This window comes from Ischnura elegans, chromosome 2 (assembly GCF_921293095.1).
Source record: "Ischnura elegans chromosome 2, ioIscEleg1.1, whole genome shotgun sequence".
Lineage (NCBI taxonomy): Eukaryota > Metazoa > Arthropoda > Insecta > Odonata > Coenagrionidae > Ischnura > Ischnura elegans.
This window is the reverse complement of record NC_060247.1, coordinates 10146627-10154465: the sequence shown is the minus strand read 5'-3', so window position 1 is coordinate 10154465 and position 7839 is coordinate 10146627. Positions and strand designations below refer to the sequence as shown.

The 7839-nt window shown below is 40.0% G+C and overlaps 1 non-coding gene across 1 annotated transcript; it reads left to right on the top strand.

Moving 5' to 3' along the window:
- Positions 1-6428: 6428 nt before the first annotated feature.
- On the top strand, positions 6429-6500 carry Trnat-cgu. The gene has a single exon. It is a non-coding gene; the product is annotated as a tRNA-Thr (tRNA).
- Positions 6501-7839: the final 1339 nt, after the last annotated feature.

The following is a 7839-nucleotide window of genomic DNA, read 5'->3' as shown; positions in this document are numbered from 1 at the left end:
GAAAAGTCGTGACGTCGTCGTTCATCGATAGTCGCTTGTTAATTTTCCATACAAACCTTCTCGGCCGATCTTAGCTATTGAGAGTGGGAGATAAGTAATTTTTTCTGTCTCGCCAAGCTCTTTCTCTCACATTATAGTTAACTGAAATGGCATCAATAGGTAGAAAATTTCCTCTCTTTGTACTCATATAGCACCACTAGGTAAAACTGAACCCGAAACTTAAACTTAAAATTATGTAACTCTGCAGGGCGGCCAGGTTTCCCTAAAGTGATTACACTGAAGCTGTATTTTCGACAAATAATAGTGCTATCAAAAGTTCTAAAATCATTCCATACATCCAATCATCTCACTTCAAAAAGGCTAAGATATAGATATTATAATAAATGCATTTAAAATTATATTTCTATGCTAACAGTGTTGCTTTTTAACTTAAATTTACCACTTAAGGTATTACGCGCTAGCCGAACCACTTGCGAGAAGCGGGCACTCTGCAAAGCTATTATAAAAAACCCTGCCTGAATCACGTTCGTTTTTTTGGGAAAAAATAGGATGAAAGTGAATTTGCTCCGCATATTTGCTCATAATATATTACTCAGAACATTATTCTTTTACTTGAGGAAATTAAGGAGAAGAGATCAAAGATTACATTCCACTTTAGCTCACATATGGTGTGTGCAACACAAATAAAAACATCGCCTGTTACAGAATGAGCACCATCTAGGAATAAACAAGGGAACCTCGGTGTAAGGGGCGTAGAATGTTTGGGGCCGAAGCCCCTGCGGTCCCTCCACCACCCCCCTTTCGTTGCATCGCCAAGGGGCCGCAGCACAACGTTCCTCACTTCACTACTCTTGCGCCTCATAACTCTAGAGCAAGCTCAATCGAACCGGATACTTTGTCAGGATCATTCCTAACGACAAAAGATGCACCTCTAAACATTAGATAAGTTCTTATTAATATTCCTAATTCAAACCAATGTCGTTGATATATGTCATGACGGTTTTTATGGCACCGCTTGATTTTCGCTACGACAGAGATTTAGCTTTCTACTAAGAACGCGAAACTCAGCCGAAACGTAACCAAGTGTCGCACCCAATGCATACATTCAGTACAAGGAGCCACCAATACAGACCGAAACCCCTGGAGTGACCGTAAATATGCAATATTCTTCCCAAAGTAGAGAAATATTTTCAAAACATTAATGAATTTGTTGATCCGTTATCCCAAAATGGCTGCATGCACCAAATATTTGAAAATTTTGTTCCCGTCAGTTCAGAGATTAATTAACATTATTAAAACTACACTGAAGTAAGAGTTAGTGAAATGAAAACATTAGAATTCGAACGCTAGCCTATATCGATTGGGTAAGATAAGGAAAGCTTTAATAATTGCCCAACTAGGTATATGTTTAGAAATTCGCTATATTTTACGCGAATAGCAGAAAAAATCGGAAATATATTAAAATTTTACAAATCATCACTCTGATTTATGCTATGGAAAGCAGATACCTTTTGCGATTAACGAAGAATAAGATTTTATGCTTCAATTTTCACACAAAATTACTTCAAGGTACGGAAAGAAACCGCTGTGACGGAAAGAAACCGCTAATACGAAGATTGAATAGCCTTATCGATGATGCCGCCAAAGAAACCAATGAAGTTTCCAAATACATGCCGCGATGAAGAACAAACGTTACTTCGGCATAGACTAGGCAAGCAAAAAGAGTGCCTCCACCCCTCTCGATTTGTCCAAGGCGAACGTTTACTTCCTCAAATGAGGATTAACACGCACGCCCCCTAGAAAGCGTTTATTTTACTGTAAACGAATTCGAGTCCACGAACGCGAGAACGTGCCATATTCACGAAGAATTCATCCATGCCCGTACGGCACTATTTTTACTCGCACGAACGGAGGATCTAAAGTAAGTAAGGGAGGGGTTTGGGGCACAGTAACACGTCCCGGGATTAGGCGGGGAGCGTCTAGAGAATGGGGTAGCGCGGATTTTGAGAAGGGTGCGGACTCTGGTGAGGTCGGGGAAGGGGTGGACGAATAGATTCAGGAGTAGAGGAGGAAGGAGTGAAAAAAAAACTTGGAAAGGTTGTCGTCCTATGGCGTGTTTGGGAAAGAGAACCTGACGGTGCATCTTAATGGAGATTTCGGGAGGAACCTGAGTGGTCCCGATGTCGTTTCTATGGGTGCCCACGATCACTAAGGTGGAAACTCGGTAGCGGAGAGGACCAGCTCATAAGCACGAACCACGTTCACTAGTTGATCGGTCACTCAACGGGGCGAAATGCGACAAATCGTGAGGTTGATGAATAGTATACTCAAACCTTTCAACAGGAAAAGCATTAGTGCCGGTAACATCGCTGAGGAGGGAGTAGCAGGGTAGTTTCCTTCATCAAAGAAAACGAAATGCATTTATTGCGATTCGTTACCCACCATTAGTGTATTCATAATATGCAAATTATTTGGTTTTATAAATCCCAGTTTAGACGAATTTCAACGGTCAATTTTAAACTCATTTGAAAAAGGCCAGATTGGCGCCCATGCGATGCCACTCCACGTGATGTCACAGGTACCTAGTTTCTATACGAGTAGATAGGAGTTTTACATCGTTTGAGATTACCAATGCATGCATGAGGTACAGAGCTCAGGGAAACATCTATTAATAATCACACATTAAAAATACCTAAGTTCGGAAAGTTTCCTTCGTTTGATAAAGGAAAAATAATCATTGTTTAAGCCAAGCGCTACCTGCTAGCAGGGTACTCAGCTACCTGCTAGCAGCCGGCGTCGTATCAGCGCTCAAGCCTCGCCCCAAGGTCACCTCACACGCCGACAGCTGGAACCAGAAATACGTCACACGGACTTTTCCCATCACTCCTACTTAGCCGTCGCGTTTTCGCGCGCTTGAAAATTTTCACTTTTCGTTTAATCGCGAAAAATAGATATTTTCATTCGAAAATCTAAGAGCGTGAAATGCGCACTCCATGAGTAATAATCTTTCGATTTAGGCAATAAAAAAATAATAGGAAACCACGCTATTTTCATATAAGACACGTTCTCCGGCGTTACTTTGTGGAACTGCTTCATCATAAAATAAAAATACTTCGTTCTATTCCACACCTTATTTTAAAAAGGACGACCCGGGTTTCTGCACATCATGCTATCATCAGGTACAATTCGATGGGTGGCTTGCACTTAAAAAAATGGACTTCTCAGAACAGTTTGAGATTGTGAATTGCCCTACTAAACTTTGTAATGATCACATGTTCCCCTCCAGGTCTCCATTACTTTATGTCACACCACCATCCCCCTACGACCCTCAACCTTGATTCCCTCATGTTTTTAAATCTTTTGAGAACCTCTCCCCCTTTTTCCTTTGTCTTTTCGCCTATGCAAGCCAGCCCAAGGCCTTCCCCCACCCCTTTCTTAAAAAAAAAGCTTTACCCGTCATTAATGTTCCTTCCCACCCCCCTTTTTCATGTTCCCCGCCCCCTCCAACTACGGTTACCTATTTAAGAGCAAGCCACCCATCGAATTGTACCTGATAATAGCATGATATGCAGAAACCCGGGTCGTACTATTTAAAATAAAGTGTGGAATAGAACGAAGTATTCTTATTTTATGATGAGTAATTCTCCTTCGTTTTGAGCGAAACTTGTACGCGACGAAAACGTGGAAACCGGATACATCGAAGTTGAGGAGGCCCGTCTCGAATGGAGAACATTTTGCATAGTCAGTAACCCATAATTAGGGCAGATATTAAGTTCTGACATAAAAATACTGTAGGAAATAACCAGAAACTGAAAATGCTAACCCTTACACTTTGAAAATAAGGAATTGTTAACCCACCGCTCCTTTTTACTTTTCGTGTGGTATCCCAAGTTAGGGGTACGGGTACCTACCTCTTACTTGGGACACCTTTGCTTTTTAATGCCTTCACCATGCTAAAATAAAAATATACTAACTTGGACATAGGTTTTTTATTTACACTTAACAATAATAATTCAGGAGGAAATAAAAATTTGATTTTTAAATGTCATTTTTGTTTACTTCATACGTAAGTTGCGCGGAACTTGCTGCAGAATCGATATAACATTAAGAAACATTGTTCTCATCAGGGTATCCAACCTGAAAAAGTAAAAAGCACCCTTTTGTCCCAACATATAGTAGGCCCCTGTCCAAAGTATGGGCTACACGCTGTACCCCTAATATTATACATTGCCCACCACATTGAGCATTGGAGTATTTCCTATCCAACTACTAGTACCTTCGTGAGGTACACCACACTTATTTTAGCCATAAAATATCATGGAGTGTCCTTATTTAAAACGAAACCTGTGATTGATCTTGCCTCCCCTCCAAAAATCTCTAGTCGCAACAGCAATAAACGCGTACATGCTAACAGGCAGGGTATACAGTTCTAATGAGTGCAGGTGAGCGGGACTTCGAACTTTCAGCAACCTTACGGCATGGAACATGCATTCCTGGGTTTGGCTACCCGTGTTCCCTCTAGCGGTGGACTGGAAAACAATACCAGGTTGCGCGTTTGTTTACAGGTATTTGGATCCAAATCTCCACCTCAGGCCGTGTTCACACGACGCTGATAGTAAGCGGCTGGGCAAACGCTCAAAGTTAGAACGGGCCAAATACCTGGAAATTCATTTCGTGATTTTGCGCAATTTTTGGTGCTTACACCGTACAATTTTGATGGCGAATGTGTTCACGCAGCCACCCATGCTGGTAATTGCAGCGTGTGAACACAGCTTTAGATCATTTACAAGGTAGATGCGTTGCTACGGCAAAATACTGGTGTAGGCATCAAAACCGTTTCATGAAGATTGGTGACGAGTTTTCTCCAGACCACTTACGTCACACGCCTCTTGATGACATCTGAGAACTGACAGAAAATCATGTCATGAATGGGCTTCTTAGGCGAAATGAACACTGTGAGTGGTCATTGGTCCGCGTTGATGGAGGCAGGGGCGCCGCTAGGAATTATGGCTGGGGGGTTTAGGTGCAACTTATACCTGGGTGTGTGGGGATATGGAATACCCACCAAGATAAGCGTTAGCTGCGTGATTAATTAATTGCGGAATTTTAATATTAGTGGTTCAAAATGGTGAGTTTTACGGCTTTCTGAGGAATATTTAATTAATCCATACACTATTGTATTCTTAATATCAATCCAACTAAGTAAAATGGATTAAACTTAAAATTTCTCTGAGCTCTGGGGGGTTTTATCCCAACCCCCTCGCTGCGCCGCTGGATACTGGATGGAGGAACCAAACCCCTATGAAAAAATTGTATAAACCTGTTTCAAAATTTTATACAATTTATACAATTGCCATGGCAATGTATAAGATTGTATAAAATTTTGAAACGGGTTTATACAATTTTTTCATAGGGGAAGGCCTCGACGATGAAGCATGCAAAGGAGGCGTATCTGAAATATGATATTGCTCTTTCCCTGCGTATGATACCAGCGAAATCTCGGGTTTTCCATCTAGTGAGTCGCTTGTAGGTCGACGTTTCGATAGCTGCATATGCCATCGTCATGCTCTGAAGACCCGAATGAAAACCTTAGGCGTATTTGTTTACGTCGATAAATGATCGAAACTGTGGACAACTTAAGTTGTTTCCGATGTATAATTTCGCGAGGAAAACTCCAAACACACTCGCGGAATTCGTTAAATTTAACGCTTGAAAGAGGGCAATTCTACACCAAAGGTGTAAAATTTTTCATTCTAAAAAACATTTCATTCAATAAAATTAAGTGTTGGCATATCACATAGTATTCCACCACGGAGCAGCAGGTGGACATTAGGGCAGACCAATGTTCGTCGAGACTTCATCAAAAAAATCTTATTTTTATAAAAAAAAATATTACTGTCCTTTTATTTATCCTTTTTATTAGTGCATTGGCGTACTAATCATAACTAATGAGTTAATCATACAAATTAATTATTTCTATTTAATTTATTTATGTCGGGGGGCCACAGCCGACACCCCAACAATCTTGCATTCCCTTTGTGAGAAAAGATATTGTAACATCAAAAGGATGGCTATCTCAAACAACCGAGATATCCAAACCACAATACCATAGGTTAAAACTATTACTTCTGGCAATTACAATTCCCCTCTCAGTTAAAATGTAAACGTTATTAACGATGAAACATACTAAAGCCCACTCCACGTAATCTCGTTAGTTCAGGGGGATTAGAAAAATAATCACTGTAATCGCAGGCATTTCCTGTCATCTGCGTAAAAATGGTAAATTAATAGATATCAAGAAGTAGTAATAATTTTACTACGTCAGAAACACCTGTTGGAACGATAATAAACACAAGAACAAGATAGCCAACTTGGGAAATAAGAAGGGAATGATAGAAAATAGCTTGTTGCGCCGCCTCCCTCATCAGGCCTCTTTAGCTCAGTGGTAGAGCACTGGTCTCGTAAACCAGGGGTCGTGAGTTCAAACCTCACAGGAGGCATTACTTTTTTTCCACCTAGGAAGCATGAAAAAGAGCAAAAGATTTTCATTGCCCATCGCAAAACCACCAATAGCTCGGCGACAACGCTATTTTTACTAACTTAACGTTCCGCACCGCCGCGCGCAATCCATAATCGCTTCATCTATTCGTATGTATTGCCATGCACTATTCTCCGACAAATATTTAGCAAGATAATCTTTACATTGAATATTTAACTGCCTCGTAAGTTTATGGTACGTTTAAACATTTATGTTTTTAGGTTATGTATCCACTGATTACCCATGAGTTCATCCAATTTATTGATTTCACTCGAAATCTTACTCGATTTTGAGGCATAGGAAAGCGTTCAGAGCCAAGATATCCGGAATGAAGAGCTCGTAAGTTATATCAACATAATGCTAATTTTCTGGTCTTTCTATTATTATCTTTTGCGCTGGATAATAAAGCCATAAAAGATGAGTTAATATCATTTTATGTTTAGCTTATTGCATAGTTTGTCCACTGAAACAAAACCATTAACAAGCCTGGACACTACCTTTTAAATTAAGCACTACAAAATAAAACTATAAACTTTTATCGGTTCACTAACATCTGTAGAAACGTTTTCACGCCATAATGAAACACCTTAGCGCAGCCAATGAATGGGAAATTTGTCAGCAGAAGTTAATTGAGCAAACCAACAAAAACTTGGTCTCTTACGAAGTAAATCTAACACGAAAAAAAACATGGAGAGGACTTGATTGTACGTAAACCAATTTATATGGTATGCATTACTTTCAAACCTCGAAGCGGAAAAATGCAGGCGATGGGATGTTCCACGTTCGTAAAATACCGTGAAAATGTTTTGAAATGCACAATAAATGGTCACGAAAATTCGAATTCTCATCGGCTATTTGATTTGTTGGAATGTCCTAACCTCCAACAGGCTTAAGCGTTTATTTAGGAAAGGATAGAATTTAAATGTCACTATTAATATCCGGAAGCTAATGACCGGTAGCCTCTTAGGATTTTGACACTACTATTACCTAACTACCATCGTAAAAACGTTTTTGTTTGCCGGTTAAACTAAGGCAAGTGATTTCCACGCATATTAATCTCTCAAATTTTAAGCAGTGCGTCAATTAAAAGAATGTCTTCAGCTGGAGATGGACAGTCAGTTCATTTTTAACAATAATAGCATTCACAGGACGAATACACGGTCACGGTTGCATTAGATGTAGTTGTTCGCACACAGCACCCGAAGCAGCTGCTTAAGTTAGATTTACAAATGAAAAATCCGAAAACCAAACAAATATCACAGTAAAGGTACATTGCGAACGATGAAAATACTTCAACCAAC